This window comes from Acipenser ruthenus, chromosome 26, assembly GCF_902713425.1.
Source record: "Acipenser ruthenus chromosome 26, fAciRut3.2 maternal haplotype, whole genome shotgun sequence".
Lineage (NCBI taxonomy): Eukaryota > Metazoa > Chordata > Actinopteri > Acipenseriformes > Acipenseridae > Acipenser > Acipenser ruthenus.
The window spans coordinates 25,559,708-25,579,254 of NC_081214.1; positions in this window are offsets into that span (position 1 = coordinate 25,559,708).

Here is a 19,547-nt window from a genome sequence, read left to right on the forward strand (position 1 = left end):
GTCCTGGGTCTATTTTTAAAGGGGCAACGAACCCGAGTGGTGCAAGTTTTATTGCAATATATACAGCTCAAAGAGCCAGCTGTCCAACATTATATATATATATATATATATATATATATATATATATATATATATTATATATATAAAAATATAAACAGATTTCCAACAGTGAGAAAGAATCTTTGGGGTTTAAAAGGAAGTCACTGCAGAATAAGAATCTGAGTTATAAGCAATCAGTACGGCAATCCAAATGAATCATGACATCAAGTTGTATACAGAATTTGAGGATGTAGTATTTCTGCACAGCCATGTGCTGTTTGTGGAAAGATGCCACAGCTCATCACAGGACAGGAATGAGAAGAATAACAACAGAAGTCAGTAACAGATGTCCTCATTCTGATGTTCCAACCAGACTAAACTCTTTCAAAATCAGCTTGCAATTTTGATTGCCTATAGGGATACTATATATAATGTCCCCTGCAAAGATTATTTTGGGTTGCTGTTCTGCCATCGCTTACAAACAACAAGGCACTATAGATACAGTATGTACCTAGTGTTTTAACACTATACATAAATGATAATTTAGCACAGATCTTTTTTTTGTCCAGCAGCAATTTTTGAACACCATTGCGTTTTTTAACAGTCTATCAAGAAAAAAGAGATTTATAATGTTTATATTTAAGACATACTTGTGACGGCGCTACACTGCTTTGTTAGTCCAATATAATGACACAGAACATAAAAATGTGAGTCATGATCCCTCACAATCACTGAGTGCTGATAGGTTTGTCATAAAAGGATTAATTAGTCCTTCAAACGTGACTAGAAACTTTAAAATGAATAGAAGCATGGCTGTGATGAATTTGAACATGATGAGAGACAACATCAAATACATAAATGATTGCTTTCTTTTGTGTTTTTTTTTCTTTTCTTTTGTGACAATACAAAAAACTATTTGAAAAAACAAATATCATGTTCCCGCACTATCATATGCATTTTTTCTTTATTCAAGTCTCCTGTGTGCCAGAGCTTGAAAGAAACAATACAATTACTTCTTATTGTGTCTCATATGAGGCTGTGCTTCAACACCAATTTGAAATGCTTACATCTGTAAGAAGGCAGGTTGGTGCATTTATGCAGAAAGCACAGTCCATTCTATAAGGGATGAAGGGACTTCTTCCTTGATCCAACTGCATTTGAACCCAGATCTTTACCACAGCCAGGACCGATGTATTGTTATCTATACTCAGTATTCCGTATGCATGTCATTGTGTGTTGTCTCTCTTATTTGATAACCTGGATTTATGTATCAGCAGAAGTGTGGCTTTGTAAGGTTATGTTAATAATTGTTTTATTGATCCAGAACTCACAAGAGCTCAGAACATGTATTCATTTGAATCCCTGAACATTCCGACAGATCAATACATTTCATAACCCAGGGCTGGAAATTGTAAAGGCGAAGTGTATGGTAGAAGGATGAGACTCAGTGATAAGAAACACTGCCATGACAATAAAATAACTACATCGATCAAATCAGTATTTTTATAAATAACCAGCCCTCCAAGGGAAACATCAACAACAGCTTTAGTATTGAGTTTTAGACTGAGAGTAAACATCAGTAAAAATACCTTTTTTTTTTTTTTAAGTACAAGACTGAGACTTCTAGTCCGTCATCTATGTGCTTTTTTATTGTTTTTATTGTGGCTGCTTTGATATATATTGCATTTGTGTCACACTTAATTTTTTTCAGTTTGTATCATCTACAGCAAGTCTGTAAAATAATATTTGAATGTTTTAGATTTTTTTTTGTAAATGTTTCAAAGACTCGCTTTCGATCTTTCAAGTCCGTTGACCCCTTTGTAAATCGTTTGAAATGACTGAACCTCTCTTCTAAGTGCAGAAGAATCTGCCACAATTCACTAAAATTACATTTTGTGAGACTAGACAGAGTCTCTAATGTGTGCAAAACAATAGGGTTCTATCACTAAGCTGACCTTCACAATTCATTGCATGGTGTACAACCCAGTGTTCCCATGATCACAGCTTGAGTTAAATGCAAGCTCCCAGTTCTGCTGTGTTGACTTTTCAATTGAGTAGGACTCGCCGTGTGATTGGCTGATTAATTGCCTCTGTATGGAGGTAGCAGATGAAACTAGAGCCCGCAGACTTTGCACCATAGATCACAGTGCTGTGGACACTGGGCTTGGGAGGCAATGGAAAGACTCATAACCTCTTGTACCCTCTATGGTGCATTCATTTAGGGGTATTTAAAGAAATTACAGAGATGAGAAAGTTCCATAAAAAATTTAATAATCATGGTATACTATCATACTGTGTTCACATTTTACAAAATATGAAAATAAAACAAAAATATTAAAACAAAGCATGTTTTGATTAAAACACTGTTCTGCTTGATTGTGAATGTACTTTATGAAGATAACGTTATTCTTTGTGTTTCTTGAATTGCTAGGGTTCAGTAAAGGGATGTTAATCAAGTGTTGGAGCTTTTGTTTCACACAAAGAGCTTTAATAGCAAAAGCGATTATTTATCTGACAGGCAGGCACCATAGGTTTCTTCGAAGTAAAGGTCATCTCTAGAGAAACGAGTCTGCAGAAACATCTGTACTTTTTTTTTAACCACATATAGCAGCGTTTCAGCACATGATTTCTCACAGGAGAAAGAGAGGAATTTTCTGGTCAGTGATAATATGTTGTGAAAAACAGTGCATTTTTTATAATGTATTACTGTAGGCCATGGTGCAGATGCCACATTTGAGATAATACAGGAAATAAATCTGTGCTCTTCTATCTATTTACATTTTATGAGGCTACCGCAAGGCACATTAGCAAAGGCAGTTTGCCATTAAATTTAAAAGCTGGGACTTTTTAATTTGACGCACTTTATGACAGATATAGTTATATCTCCTCTTCATGATATACAATACAGAGGCCCACCCATACACTTGGTGCACACATGCCAGCCCTTTATCCCTGACATCTGTAATTTAATTGAGGGCACTGACAATGATAATCTGCTCTATAATGAATCTCAGCATCCACTGAGGGTTTTTGTGCCATGATGATGTCAGCACATGTGTGGTAAGCGACACTTCAGCAAGAGAAGCCTGTTTGGTGTCCTACTGCAAACACCAAGGTCAGTCGGTGACGTCACAGAGGAACCAGACGTGTGAAAACATAGCAGGGCTCACAGCTATGAGCATACTTTAATTCAACTCACAAAGCCCCTCAAACAGCCAATTCTCATTCCTTTTGTGGAATCACTACCTTCTGGAACCATCCTGGTGTTGCAGAGTTCTTCCAAAGTAGGATGGTTAAGAAAAGATTGACCAGTGAATGCTTCCTGTGCTCTGAAATTAAACAGGAAAGTCAATGGCATGAATGCAGTATCCTGCAATCTTTAGCATCATGTTTTCAGGACGGAGAGCAGATATGCTGCAGTTGCATAGATCTCACAGTGGCTGCTACACTCTTCTCTCCATTAGAATTTGTTTTTATTTTTTATTGAAAGATACGTTTATGATACTTCCATGGTGCCTCCTGGAATGTGCCAGTTTAAATGAAGTGATGCTTCTATCACTGGCATTTGTTTCCAATATTAAGGACCCATATTCTTTGTTAAAGACATGCTTTAGACTAGTCACATGCTTGCTTTCAGAATTGCTGGAATCTGAGCTATATGGTGAGACACTCTATAAGTTTAAGTAGTTTTTATTTTTTTTAATTTAGTCCTGGAATATTGCTCATTGTTCAAGGACTGTATGAAGACTGTCAATGACACTACCGAAATAGCATGTGCCACACACTGGCAGAGGCCATTATTATTATTATTATTATTATTATTATTATTATTATTATTTATTTCTTAGCAGACGCCCTTATCCAGGGCGACTTACAATTGTTACAAGATATCACATTATTTTTTATATAATTTTGCCATTACTGAATTCACTGCTGGTAAAGTAACAAGAGGCTTATTTACACTCCTAATTACAGCTGTATTTTCAGAGAAAAGGCTGGAAATAGAAAAAGACTGGACTAGTTGGTGGCGGGTTGCACATGTGTTTCTCATTTGCAGGAGATGCAGTCTTTCAGAATATTTACATGTTGTGTGGGGTGGGTGCAGTCATCATTTCCTAGGAAAGAAATACTGGTGGGCTCCCTAACATCGTTGTTCATAATTGGGTTACATACTAACAAGTTACAGCTTTTTTCAGTGTGTTCTATTTTTTACCCACAAATCCTTTATCTGTGAACAACATTGCAATCTTACTGTTTATAATTACCAATTGAGTTGCTGTGGAAACAGGCCCACTCACAGAACTGAAACATACAGCTTTATTTCAAAATAGCTTACAGGAAGCTGTTATTAAAACACATGAATCGGTCTTATTCAGATTGGAAATACTGTATATCCTCAGCAAGAAACGAATAAACAGGAAACAGGTTTACCGTATTGGACAAAGAAGATCACCGTCCTTGAAAACCATACTACTTCCGATAAACTCCGCCTTCGAATAAGCACTGCTCTTGAAAAAGGTGTTTTAAGAAATTTAAAATAAACACAGCACCATTAATTTGAAGATACATACGGTAATTGTCCATTTAGTTAGTAACAATATACTGTGCTATTGCTAAGTAAAATAAGATTCCACCTTTTACCTCAATAATCAGAGGTGAAATACCTGGATTAAGTATTACTGCTTATGTCAGATCGTCCCTTGACCTGACAGGATGTCAGCATGTACTACACAGAAGCAAATCATACAACCATACAGTATGTATCCAGTACACAGTCCAGCTAGAGATACAATGTGGCTGTGTGTACAAGGATTCCAATGTACATTGACTCAAGAGCTTTGCTGTGACAATCTTGCTTGTTGTATAGAAGTGGTCAGTCATTATTGTTGAGTATTTATTACATACTTAGTATTATTGGTATTAAACAAGCACATGCTTTGGAGTGTTACTGGGTATTACATCCCCATATGGGGACAACACACAGGTTAGGTGAACAATACATCTAGAAAAAAGAGGCATTGCTTTAAAAGTGGCCTTCGCAGGGCTGGGTGGCTGTGGATAGGCAATGGGGGCATTCACCTCAGAGTCACAGGTTCAAATCAGCTGGGAACAGCAGTGATAGAAAGTCTTTTTTATCAGGTGGTCATTGGGAGGTCCATGTTAATGGTGTTCTCTCTCCAGCACATAGGGGACAGGTGTCTAGATCACAAAAAGCACCATCACATATTAATTGGTGGCAAGGTCAAGGATTGAATGGCATGGAGACTAAATTACCTTTTCACACTACGAGTGTGGTCTCTCAACAGGAAAGGGTTGCTCTACATTTGTCAGTCTTGGACCCTTTCTCTCGCACTAAATTCATCACAAATTTGAGCAGACCTCACCAACGCCCAGCTGTAAATAAAGCCTTAATGAAGACCTTAAGCTCAGTCATTTGAAATGTTCTATGTAATACTTCAGAAAGTTAAAAAAAAAAAAAACATTGATGCAGTTAATCCAGAGTATAAAGACAAAAACAAGAATTAATTTCTTACATGTCAGGTGATTTTTAAAATAACTACTAAAGGTGTGCAGCTGTCCTCTCTGAATCTCTTTTTTTTAGAGAGAGATTTTCTATTTACTAACTCACAGTTGCACAGGGGATAGGAGTTACAGTTACACACCACTGCCTCTCTTCAGAAATTCAGCTTTCAGAAGTGGTTTTAAAGGGACACATTTGCTGGAATAGTTAGTAAGCCTGGTAAATCAGGCTCTAAGCAGAAACAACACTGCAGAACGACAGAGAAAACACACAATAGGATATTAAACATGTACACTATACTGTAGATGGTATAAATGAGCCTTTTAATAAATACACATACTGCAATGCAATAATACAACAATTTTTGCCTACAATACATTGTGGTGGTGTAATTAATAGTGCTATTGCATTCAAGTCATTTTTTCTGTCATAATAAATCTAATCTTCTAAAAACAGATTTGTTGATCAAAGATAAGTGACCACTCGACTTTTCATCATGCAATTCTAATTGAGACAATGTGTGCCATAGTCCAGGATAGCAGGAACCAGCATGGGCAGATTTGCAAGACTGAAAAACTATAAATCTTGTACAAAATAGAGTTCACCTTAGGGCCCATTGTACAGGCTTAATCACAGGCTTTAATCATGATTAGTAACAAAGCAGGACAATGCAATTATCTAAATAGGAAAAACACTTCCTTCGTTTGTTTGAAAGGATATGTTTGTTTCAGATTCAAATGATCCTGGAAAGTGCCCAGATCCCATAGTTTACATCTCCTTGGGTACTATAATATACATCTACAGTATACATTACTGTCCAAAACAAATCTAGTAGATTCCACCATATACCACAGGTTATACATGTACGTAACCGATATGACTTCTGTTTATGAAATAATTTACAAAGACAAAATTTGAAATTGCATACAGATTGGAAACTCATACATGCGCTATAACAAAGAACACGTGGCCTATACTACAAAATAGTAGTTGCCAATTGTTTTTATAATTTTTTCTCCCAATTTAGAATAGCCAATTATTTTTAGGCTCAGCTCACCGCTACCACTCCCGTGTTGATTCGGGAGCATTGAAGATGAACACACGCTGTCCTCCGAAACGTGTGCCGTCAGCCGACTGCTTCTTTTCACACTGCAGACCCACCATTTCAGCCACCTCAGAGCTACAGCGTTGGACGACAACGCAGCTCTGGGCAGCTTATAGGCAAGCCCGCAGGCGCTCGGCCAATTGTGCGCCACCCCCTGGGAACTCCCATCCACGGTAGGCAGTGGAATAGCCTCGACTCAAACCAGCGACATCCAGGATATAGGGTGCATCCTGCACTCCACACGGAGCACCTTTACAGGATGTGTCACTCGGGAGCTCCCCTACAGTTACTCACCTTTGATCCAAGATTTGACATGGCTTGACTGGTCTTGCCTGGTGATTGGTCATCGTCCTGACTGATATTCAGTGCTCCTTTGCAGCGTAAACCCTTCTAAGCCCATGACTATGAGCATCAGATACAGAGGCATGGTAATGATAGCTACTGGCGAGACAATGATAGTTTCTTCAAGAGTTCAAATTGAAAGATCAGGATTGTATTCATAAAGCAATCACATGCCAGTAAGTGCTCTGCAGTGGCTCTTGGTGTCAGCGATGCGAACATATTAACTATCTTGTGTGGCTATTATGGTCATTATATATTTTTAAATGTGAGTATTCTTGGTTTTTAATCAATCACTTTATTGACACCTCAGAATTTCTGATGTATGCATTTAATTTGCACCTCCAGTGTTATAAATAGAGCAGAAAAAGTTTGGTAGATTATTTGCTGTAAGCTTCTTAGATTTAAAAAAAAAAAACTGGAATAGCTGAAATATTGCAGCTTCTAAAATGCATAACTGCTTGACCTGTAGTGCAAGGTTTCAAAGCCATACATATTTTTTAAAAATTAAGTAATCTTTAACAAAGATTTAAACATTATTAATATTTAAACTTGTTAAGTGGGTTATCATTTTTTCATTGGTTTAGCTGTGAGCAAAATATGGGTAAAAATGTTGAAGCAGTCACAGTCCTCTTTGAGAACTGCCTTTTGTAATCAAAAGCATGCTCTTGGAGGCTTGGCTTTTCAGAGTGAAACACAAATGTTTGCGTATTGAGGCCTTATGAGAGAAAATCTATTTTTGTTTATTTAGGTTGGCCGCCGTGGTAGCCACAAGAAATTTGAAAAGAAAAAAAAGAAAAAAAGGGAACTTTTAATCAGAACATGGCGGCAGATCTCCAGACAGCAGTGCCATGCTTACTAACGTGCCCCTGTCAATAATGTCACACTGACATTACGAGTAGTTTGTTACACATGACACTCAGTTACTCAGTTTATACTGTAATCTGGAGCTTTTTAAGGTAAAGAGATTAGTTCCAAGAACTGAATGAAAATCTCATCACCAAATCATACCTTCCCTTGTTGTCTGCTTTCTTCTTATACAGTTTCCAAATCAAAGCGGCAGTACTTGTACTCTTACTCTTACCCTCAAACATCAGCAAATTACTCTCTAGCTTGATGAATTGATTATTTGATCAGAAAAAGAGTGGCACTTATATATGTAGAAATGTGTTCTTAATTTCCAAACCTGGTCCTCTTACTGTAAGAAACATACTGGTAACCTTTACAGGGGGGGGGGGACAAATAATGTAGGTCCTCTACAGTCCTGGGAAATAAATGAAGTGCCGCTGAAGGTTCTACTGTTTCAAGATTAAATCAACATCCTCAACAGTGCTGTGTGACAATATAAAACATTCTGCATGTGTATAAAACATTCTCAGTCTCCCATGGATTTCCTTTGAGACTTTGAAAAAAGAGAAGTATGTTAGCGTAAACTTGACATCTCTGGCTAAAGATGTATTTGTATGTAAAGGTGAAAATGCTACAGAACTGACATAACAAGTGAATATCATGTATCTTCTGTTATAATTTGTTTTTGGAACGGGGCGAGGAGTTCACTCTACGTGCTATTTAAAAAAAGATCATTAAAGTGAGAGGTGCACAGAAAACGGAAATTACAATTCTAATACATTCTAAGACATTCTGATAAATCTCAATAAGCTTCAGACAAAGAAAAAGATAATTCACAAAGAAGAAATGTACACAATAAACCCCTCTCTTTAAAGCTCCCATACTATGATCTAAAACATGACTCCAGAAATGTCCCCAGAAACACACGTTCTTGCTGGTGCATTGCACCGTCAAAGGTTCCCGAAAGGGGCATGCAAACACCACTACCTGGCACCAAGCCTACGGCGATACATTCAGAGTAATGCACGATAAAGATAAGAGGAGTGTGGGTTCAGTTCAAAGTTTTCAACTGTATGCTAAATGCATATGCATGGAACTTTCAAATTGTACAGAAAGGAACGCAAGTCAAGTTGAAAATTCCGGCCCGGATCAGGCAGGTTCGCTTCTCTTTAATGTTATGTTTACATGGCTGTGATAGTAAGAGTTGTTCACTTTGATCTCAGCTAATTGGATCTTTAAATGTAGTTACATGTATATGTTGATATCCATGTGTGCCATGCATTTTAAGAAATCTTAAAGCGGGATGGGGGGATGGGGGGGGGGGGGGTAAATGGAACCAGATAGAAATCAAACACAGGAAAAAATGACTCATGGCAATTTACAAATGCTGCTATTAGGTTTAAGTAGTTTGTTCAACATTTAGAGCAGCTGTCTCCCTTAGATTTCTTACTGTGTGTATATATATATATATATATATATATATATATATATATATATATATATATATATATATATATATATATAACTTTTGTGAGGTTCAGGGGGCTTGAGTCAGGGATTCGCCCCTTCCTAATTTCACCTGCCTATCATCATAGACTCCCTATTTAAACCCAGTCACAGCCCTGCTCTTTCTCTTGCATTTGCTTTTTCCTCCTCCTCCTCACTTTTTTCATATGCCGCGCGTCTCTGTGTCGGTACCCTCTGGGGGGATAGTGACTAACTCCACAGGTTTTTTGTGTGGTCAGAGGGGACCAATGGCACACTATTCTTTCACAGCTCACGCACTATATCTTGCCTCAAGAAAAAGGCTCTGTCTTACTTCTTCCTTTATTCTCCTGGGACATGGCCCTCATAGTCTTAGTGTTCGAGTCCCATAACTAACAACTATTTGTGTTCTTTCAGATTCTCTTTTCTTCCTTACGTCAAGGCTTCGTATCAGCCGTTCCGTCCTCTGAGGGTCGAACCCGGTCGGTAACTGGGACCCAGTCGCGAGGCTCAATATATATATATATATATATATATATATATATATATATATATATATATATATATATATATATGGCTCCAATGGCTACACCTAACTAGAGAAGCCAGAACCCAGTGTATAGTGCATTTTGTAGAAGAACACAACATTTGGCCTCATGGGCTTAATTAATATTGGAACAGTATCATAAATGAGAAGAATAGTCTGTGACTCTATCCCACTATATCCCTAAGTGTCAATGGATTACTCAATGACAGTTTGTCTTCAGAAAAGTTATAGGGCAATAAGGGTTTCAGTGATTAATTATAGTAATTCAAACTTAAAAAAACAACAAAATATCTTACATCCTTACAGCAAAGATCTATCATTTTAAAAAGTATATGTAGTGTATACATGCATACATGAATACAAGAAGAAAACTACTTTGCAATTCTGCAAATTGAATGAAATTAATCATAAATGGTTGTTATTTCTTAAACTTTCAACCCCTTCTGTCTAAAACCAACATGTGTATATGCACTTATTCTCTTATAAGAGATGGTAATAAATTAAGGTAATAAGATCCAAATTGCAAATGCAGTTAGGGATAATTAGGACATAAACTGTGCATTTATCTATCAAGATAAATTCAAATTTGAAGAACATTTAAAAGCACTTATGGAGGAGTGTTAATTCAGATAATTAAAATGGAAATAAAATGAATTTTACCATATTTGCAAATGAGGGTTCTGTTCTTTGGAACACATTTCTGTTAACTGAAAACCAAACTGGTTCCCATTTTATACAGCAGGCTTAATGAGTATAATGTATTAAAGGATGCCATGATCAAATACACCTTTAATTGAATACTAAAGAACAGTTAGCTCGGATTTAGTAAAAAACTAAATATAATCATATCATAATAATATAACCCTGATGCAATCTGATAGTGTATGATCCATATTTTAAAATGTACATTATATTATTCTTTATAGTTGCCGTTTTTAATTATCGCAAGTGCACTAGCGATTTGCTATGAGAGCATAACAACATGTGAATATCATTTTGTTTGTCCAATTATCCATTACTGGTAGATGACAATTTAAATGAACTTTTCTACACATCATTTGATAAAATGAAATCCTATCTAAATGCCTACTGGCTTCTCCACAATCATAGACAACAAGATTATTAATATTGTTATAATGTGTAGATGATTTGCATCAGGGGATGGTTCTTGAAAAACAGCTTTAGCAAGAACCAGTATCATTTGTTTTGTCCACTACAGAATCTTAATTTCTATACAACATTAGGTCTGTTATTTTGTAATTTGGTCTGACATTAAAAATATATTACTCCAGCAGCTAATGGAAATTGGTGTATATCATTATTGAGAACATAATAATATTTTTTGCAAATTATGTTATTTTAGAAAATAGTTTACCTTCATTTAAGCTGACAAGCTTTTTGATAAGCAGAAATTGAATCGGTCTCGTCAACTATGTAAGCACCATCTCTTGTAAATGTGTTGTTTTTCAACTGATGCATATGGTATTGCACAGTATTTGCTATTAACATTTATGCTATTGTAGCACTATACGATTGCACAAACGGTTACGTTAACTGTATGTGGTGGATTCTGTATTCTGTATTTGTTTTGTTTCTCTGCACAGAGGTTGTAGTTGCCTAGCTTTCATAGCAAGCTCAGTGTAATAACAGGGTCTTGCAAACTAGGACATTAACAGCAAAGTTTTTAAGAAGCTGATTGCTTGTACCTGTGTGTCATGGAATAACTAAATAATAATAATAATAATAATAATAATAATAATAATAATAATAATAATAATAATAATAAAACAGTTTCCAGAATAAAATTGATGCAGGAAAATATTATGTAATTAATTCTGTGTTATTGTATTATTAATCACTTCTATGAGTAAATCAGTTTGACTGGTTTCAACAGAATGTACCATTAATCTATTTCCCTATTTCCTGCAATGCCTGCTTGGCTATTTCTCCAAAATCCTTAGCTGTGTCTGGTATTGTTTAATAAGAATGGAAAGATTGGAATTGTGGGATAATGGTGCTGTAAAAAGCTTCTAACATCTGAGGCATTTAGCTCATGCAGGACAAACTAAGGAAACTGTTTCATGCTACCCCACACTCTCCTTCCATAACTTAGAATTCTTGACCTGATGGACCAAACAGATTAAGCAGTCGCACTTGCCCCATATCCATTTGCTTCAAAGCAAGCTTTCAAACAAGGCTGTCGGGGTCCATGGGTGGGATGGGGATGCCAATGATTACACATATATACTGTGTCTCCTCTGGCTGTTTCTTTATAATGACGGGGGGATCCATCCCTTCTCTCCCTTTTAGATCCTAGCTAATGATACAGTAAAAAAAAGTCTTTCTTTGGCTTTGATGGTAATGTCCAATGCAGGACTGTCAGTATATAGTGGAATAAATCAGGCGCATGAGAAAGATCACAATAATTTATCAACAAAAATTCCAGCTTCAGAGAGCAAGACTCTAAATACTTAACTGACATGTGTTTGCTGAATACTATTTTACAATCATCCAAATTTTAACACACATGGGCTGCATTCAACCAGTCTCTTAATCTGTGCCTCAGGCTTTATAAACTGGAGAATTACACTTCAGATTACAAAAACATTTATCCAGGAAACTAGCACATGCCAGTTAAACACAACGTAGGGAACTAAGCAAAGCAACAGCAATGTAGTGGGGAAGGGATATAAATGAACACCGTTAGGCTTAGCCTTTTTTTTTTTTTTACACGGTGTAACAGAAAAACATTTATAGTTTGTAACAAGCTGAAGGGTGCTTGATTAGCACATAATAAAACTTTACATGGGTGAAATGGCAATAGCGTTTTTCTTTCAACACTGACTGGAAACTAAACATTCTCAATTTTTACGTGAATGGAACTTGTGCACGCGTGTACGTGACCCCAGAATTTGTTGTTTTTAATAGTCCCCCAAATCTGAGGTATATGTTATTTTCTTAATATCTAATTTTATTCATCGGGACTGAAGAGAGACAGATTTTGTGAATGCCATTACAAATCAGGAATCATGATGAAAGCAGTAAGAAAAAAAAATAACTTGTTTTAATGACTTGGACTTGTTACAGCAGTAGTTTATTTGTGTTTAAGTCACACCACCACTGATGTGCAATGCTAGGTCAGATCTTATGCCAGTTTCCATACTGGCTCTTGCCATCCTAGGGTTCACTGCTTATGTTCACCCTGTTATGGCGATCAGTCCTTAAGCTACAGTAGTTGTCTATGTCTATTTTATATAACTGCTAGAACACTGGGAGCCTTCCTGTGCTATGCCACTTTAGCTTTTTCAAAATATGTATTAAAATGATTGACCCCTGCAGCATATTTTGTGTTTTGTTTTACTTTTCTTTATGCTGCAACTGTGTGTGAGCCTGTGTGTTTTGTTTCCCCCAAGCCTCAAACCCTTGTCATACCCTTTTCATAATAATTAAATAAAATAATAAGCTCTGAGAAACAGTACCCCTTAGACATCATCTTTTATACAGCCAAAAAAAAAAAAATTGGCCAAAGGCTTTTGTTAACCAACTGCAGGAATTTTATATTGAGTTGCAATTGATTTTTTTTTCTTTCTTGTCGCTCTCTCTTTTAGTTTGTGTTTGGTGTTTTTTATTTTTTTTCCAGAGCTTTACATTTTCTAAAGGTAGAAATCACTGACCAGGTGATTTAGCAGCATTGGAAGGATGTGTACATCAGTATCAACCACTGGGTGAAAGTGTTCAGTAGGGCAAAATGAGCAAAAAAAGCCATGCTGAGCACCATTGATATAGCTCATGTACCAAACTACTGAAGATCCACACATTATGGCTCAAGTTCTGCTATGCTGTTTGGGAACCTGGGGCATACATTATACTGTGGTTAAATCTGTCTGTGTGCAAGTCTGTATTAACGATGGTGGTACTGTAGACAGTTAGGTACATTAGAAAAAGGAACAGGGCTGTATTGTTCGATACATGTCTTCTTGTACTCTGCTTAATTTTTTACGGATGATCTGTCTTGCTGTAAATCCTTTATATTTACTGTTATATAATGCTCTCTGAGACATTCCCTACCATAAGATTGTATTTGACAGTCTAGCTCAGGGCGTTTTCTCTTATTCTGTGGTTTCATGTGTAGAGAGATTTGCAGGAAATGGATTGACTTGTTTGAACTACAGTAAGCATTATGCTCTCTCAGTGGAGTCTAAAGGCAGTCTCTCCCTATTATACTCCATATCATGATATTATTAAATATAATATGAATTAATAATATTCAGCGAATAGCATTTGACTAAACTGGAAACATAATGAAGTTACTGTGCCCGGATGCTTTCTGGCAGATTGTCCTGTTCCTTACCATCAGAAATTACCACTGCAGTGAACGCTTGTATTATCTAGTATAGAAGTGCCAACAGTTGATGTGGCTTATAAGGATGTCGTATCACAGTCTGAGATATACAATTATGAAGATACATTTTAATGTGACATTTAAATACATAATTACTAATATTAATTTCTTGAAGTTTGCAACCACACTACATATTATATATTCTGCAATATCTTTAACTACACTGTAATTACACTGTAATAACACATATGGGTGTGTAATTACAATGCGACAGTGTTTGTATTTAATGATGGCTGTCTCTTGTGTTTAAACTGTTACACGTGTGGTTGTGTAATGACAATGTAAATACCATGGAGCAATATGCCATTGCAGTGTAACTGCAGTGTAGTTCGAGACACATAATGTAATACTGAAATTATATTTACATGTGGACTCCATTAGACTCCATGAGCTAATCAGTCCAATAATACAGAATGCTGAATCCACGCTGATTATCTTTTGTCTTTTCGGCTGGCATGTGTTCTATTTATAGCTGCTGATCGCTGTTGCCATTGTAAACAGCAAAAGGATCAGAAAGAAACATCTTCTTGCAAGTGGGCAAGCTGAAGTGTTAATTCAAGACTTTTATTGCTGTGTGACCCAGAGAACTGATTTCACTTGTGACCTTCTACCAACCTTTAGACGTGAATGATTTTCAGTCACTCCCTCCAGGGCGAGTTTGAACTCAGTGATAAATGGGTGCAATATTCGCTCCTTGAGCTTTTTCAAAGAGCTGTTTTCCAGGTCTTTGGGCTTGTATCTGTGACCCCTGCTCTGGAGACCCATCTGCTGAGCGCACTCTGTGTGGGTTGACAGCACTTGCAAGTGTTTGTTCCTAACTCCTTGCCTTCAAGTTTTATTAATTTCTTGCTCTACTTGACAAGTCAGGTATTCACAAAATATGAGGCTGCATAATGTAAATGCTATAATTAAAACCAGGGATAGACTCCTACAGTAAATAGTCAATGGACTCAATAGGGTTACCCAATGAGCAACGATGCACGTTTTCCAAAGGGGTTTCTGGACCCATCAGGCCCCTAGTGGGGGAACTTTTAAATTTATAGTGTCAGTCAGTGCAGGCACAAAGATAAATACATTGATCTATAGATATTATTTGGGGAGCCTGGGTCCATGAAAAATCACACTGTAGTTGGGTGGGAGAATGTTGTAATTTGTTGAAGGTTTCTGTGTTGCTCGCAGGATCGATCAGGGAGGTTTTGCCTGTTGTGGAGCAAATGCAGTTTTTCACCGAGTCTGTTGTATAGTGTTTAGTTTGCCAGTTTTGGAAATAACAAAAAAAGGTCAGCTGTTATACTAATGTTCATTCAGTTTATTTTACAAATGTCTTAACTGAATCAACACGTTATTATCATGTGATAACATTCTTTTTAAGAAAATGAAATGTAATCGCCCTCTAAAAACCAGTTATCATGTCAATTTCAGTACAAGTCTGGAGTTACTGTTTAGCCAGAGAGTACAAGCAGACACAATAAAAGGAAAAGTTGCTTTGGGAACATTAAACGATGAAGCATTGAGAAATAAACATAGGCTACTATTCAAGACAAATAACAATGAAGATGGAGTGTGAAAAATGGCTTTTCACCAAAAAATAGTGGGTGGACGGTGTCCACCCTTCCAAAAAAGTGAGTGGACGCCGTCCACCCATGTCCACCCCGAGTCTAACACCGATTAAAACCACCTTTACAAACTGTTCAATCATTCATGAAGTATCCTAAGTAAAGACTAGTAGTCAATAAGTCAAGCGGGACCTTTCTTGTCTGTCCATGTCTTGTTTCAGCAGATCTAATCTGTAATGTTTAAACAACACCTTTTATTCATGTTGACAAGTTGTTCAGATACGTCCCTTATATTTATCTTTCACTTAAACCCATACTGACTTGCACAAACAAAAGAATACAAATAAATAAAAGTGAGAAACAGAGACTGTGTTATTATGATGTGAGCAGGTGTTTTCATTAACATTAAATATGGTGCCCCACGGCATGAAAAACAAACCCAGCTTTAAATTATACTGGAGGGAAGTCTCGAGGCATGAGCAGCAGGAGGCATTGAGTATCGAGTCACTGAGAGAGGGAGGGCGATTTGAAGAATGTTCAACTCTTTCAGGATCAGGATAATCCTTCTTTTGTCCACCACTGCCATTCCATTTTACGAAAATTGTTAATCCTTTTGTCATGGCTGACCTTCTCATCCACAAACTGTCCACAGAAAAGTGTCTACAGAAATCCTATAGCAACATTCAGATACCAGTACCAAGCTTTCAAGAGGAGTTTATGGAGAGAGTACCGTTGCACTCATCACTGGTAATATCAGACAGTACCACGTACAATACCACGTGGTATAGTGATATAAAGCTGGCTGCATACGAAAGGTCTGGTCCAGTGTTCTCAAAAGTACTTAATCAGCAGCCTGCATAACTAGGAGGCAGGATCTGTGATGGTATATAATATATTAATTTCCCAGAGGGTCAAATAATACAGATAAATCCAATTAAATAGAGGCATTTACTTTTCCATTTGTGGTTTGTGTACACCGTATTAACTTCTTTAAAGTAATAAATAAGGAAGTGAAAAGTAGATCAAACCTGTTTCTGCATATGGTAATAAACTTTTGCCATGCTTTCTAGGGCTCACTCAAATCTATCTAGAATATTTTTATTGCAATTTTATATTGTCAAAGCATTATATTGTTGACCAGCATCACCTTGTTGAGTACAACTTATATATGGGGGTGTTTGAGGAATTGACACGTTTATTAACATGTTTATAAAATGGCAACATGCACTGTTATTCAGTAAAGCAGAGAATGCCAATACTCTGTGGTTCTTTCTGTCTGCAATATTGGGTAAAGAATTGTTTTGCAAAGACAATGTCACCATTCTCCATTCACATTAGACAAAGGATTTATATTCATGCAATATCAATGTATTCAATGTATTCAGCTAGAAAAGGTCTCCCCCTATATCCAGACAGATCAGTCTCATTGCTCCAAATACATGTCATAACAAAAAAATATTACAGTGTGTTTTTAATGTCTGGTCTGCTATTTCCAGTCTTACACTTAAGGGCAAAAAGTAAACTTAAAATGTTTTTTTAATTATTATTTTTTTTTTCAAATGTAAGCTCTGCTTATGTTTTGTAATCTATGAATCAACAACTGAGGCTATATTTACTTAGGTATTTATTTATAACTGTATGACAAACGTTAGAAAGTAACACAGTGGAACATGTTTTAAACGTTAAAGATTTTGAGGATACTTGATAACAGTGCTTTCTATACCAAAACCTCACGGAGGTCTTTTGTTTTTCCTGTGCCTCTTAATTTTCTCTCTATTATAAATGTGTTCTATTAGATGAATTGCTTGTATAATATTTGATATAAAGTATGTTTCCTGTAAGAAACACCTTTTCCTTAAGGGTTTGCCACGCTGCTGTTTCACTCTTTACATGTGGAACTCCCTGTGAATGCAGTATTGTTATGTTAATCCTATCGGGCTGGTTTTTTATTTCTCTGATGAAGCTTGGTATCCAGTAAGGTGACCATCAAAAATAACTAGACATCGATATCCTGACTATTTTACATTATCATTTGTTAACTGAAGCATTAACTCACCACGTCTGTGATGTCATCTTTTGTTCTTTAAATCCATTATTTCCAACCTTTGTTAATTAATTAATGTATCATGAATTGATTGGATGACAATTGAACTGGGCTGTTATCAGATTTTGCCAATCAAGATGTTTAAGAGGGGTGCCATGCACTCACTTGGCAAATAAAGTGTGATGTGGCACCTTCTTGTTACCCTGTTAAAAATGCACCCATTTTAATACCAGACAATACGTTTGTTAACATATTCCAAGCTGCCTAGTTTTCCATGCTGGAATTCCACCCTGTTTGAGTTTAATGCTAATGTGTTGACCACGTGTGCTTGAGTTTGTAAATGCTGGCCCCAGAAGCCCGGGGTAGACAGAAATATAAATGTGTTTCAGCTCACAGAACTTCCTTTTCCACTGAACCATGGAGAATTTCACATCACATTATAAAGTGCCGTTCTGCTTTGTTCACCTCCCTCTGACTACACCATGGTTCAAGCACACGGTAATGTCTTTACACGCGGATGTGACAGTTCCTCTGGTCTTTTCATATTTTGGATCTGCAACCCTCAAGGCTGTGGTCATTTCAAACCATGTTAAGGACAGGAAAACCAAGTAAAACTATGCTATATGCAAAAGGGACTTTCAACTATATAAGCACATCTGGGCAGTGATAAGGTCACTTACTGTACCATTTGCTGTTGCTGTGCAATTATGTCTGGCTTTTGAGCATGTTATGAACCAAGCTATGGATAAACTGAACTAGACTTTCCAGCTTGAAAAAAATAACATAATTGTTAACAGCAAGAATTGTTAATACAAGATACTTTTTTTTTTAACTATTAAAAAAGATTGCTAACTTATAATTAAACCAATGCTGCTAACATCTGCATCTGACACTTCAGCGAGAAGTGAGCAGATTTTTAAAATCTCAACTCAAATTGCACAGAGGGGTGCAGTGGCTGCGTAATTGCAAGAGGCACTTAAAATACATTTTAACAGTATTAATTCTAACTTACTTTTCCATTGTAGTATTAGGAAAATAATGCTCCACGTTGACAGATCCTGCAGAGGCATTGTGATGTAGCATGTAGTTTTACAAAGACATTCTAATTGATACAATCTGATCCACATGATAACATGACATATGGAAGGTAGTAATCTCAAAGTTACAGTACTATAGCTTTGATGTAATCTGTGGGTTGCATGCAATACTGGAATATTAAATTAAATAAAACATGCAAGTAGAAAAACTTTATTTCTTTAAATGACTGTGTAAGCAGAAACATGACCCAGTCTAGTTATACTGTGTTTTCTCCCACTGAGTCAGTAAGGGAACACATCTTTGTGTCTGTGAAGTGAGCATGCACCTGCTTTGTTTTGGAGGTTTGCAATGGGTTTTTATTTCATTTAAAGCAGTACAGTAATTAACTAACAATAAACCGGCAAGAACAAGTACAAAATATATATTTAAGTTTACAAGAGCTGAAAGAATGCAGGGCCAAAACAAACACACACTGAAGTACTTCTTCAGGTCAAGCGCCTGATAGCCAGAGTTTAAAAATGCTAAAAGAAACTCAAATTCAATGACAAGTGTTTGGACTAGAAGTCTTTTTAAAAGGCTTGCGGAGTTGTAACAGATCTTCAGAGGTTATCTTGAGCCACCC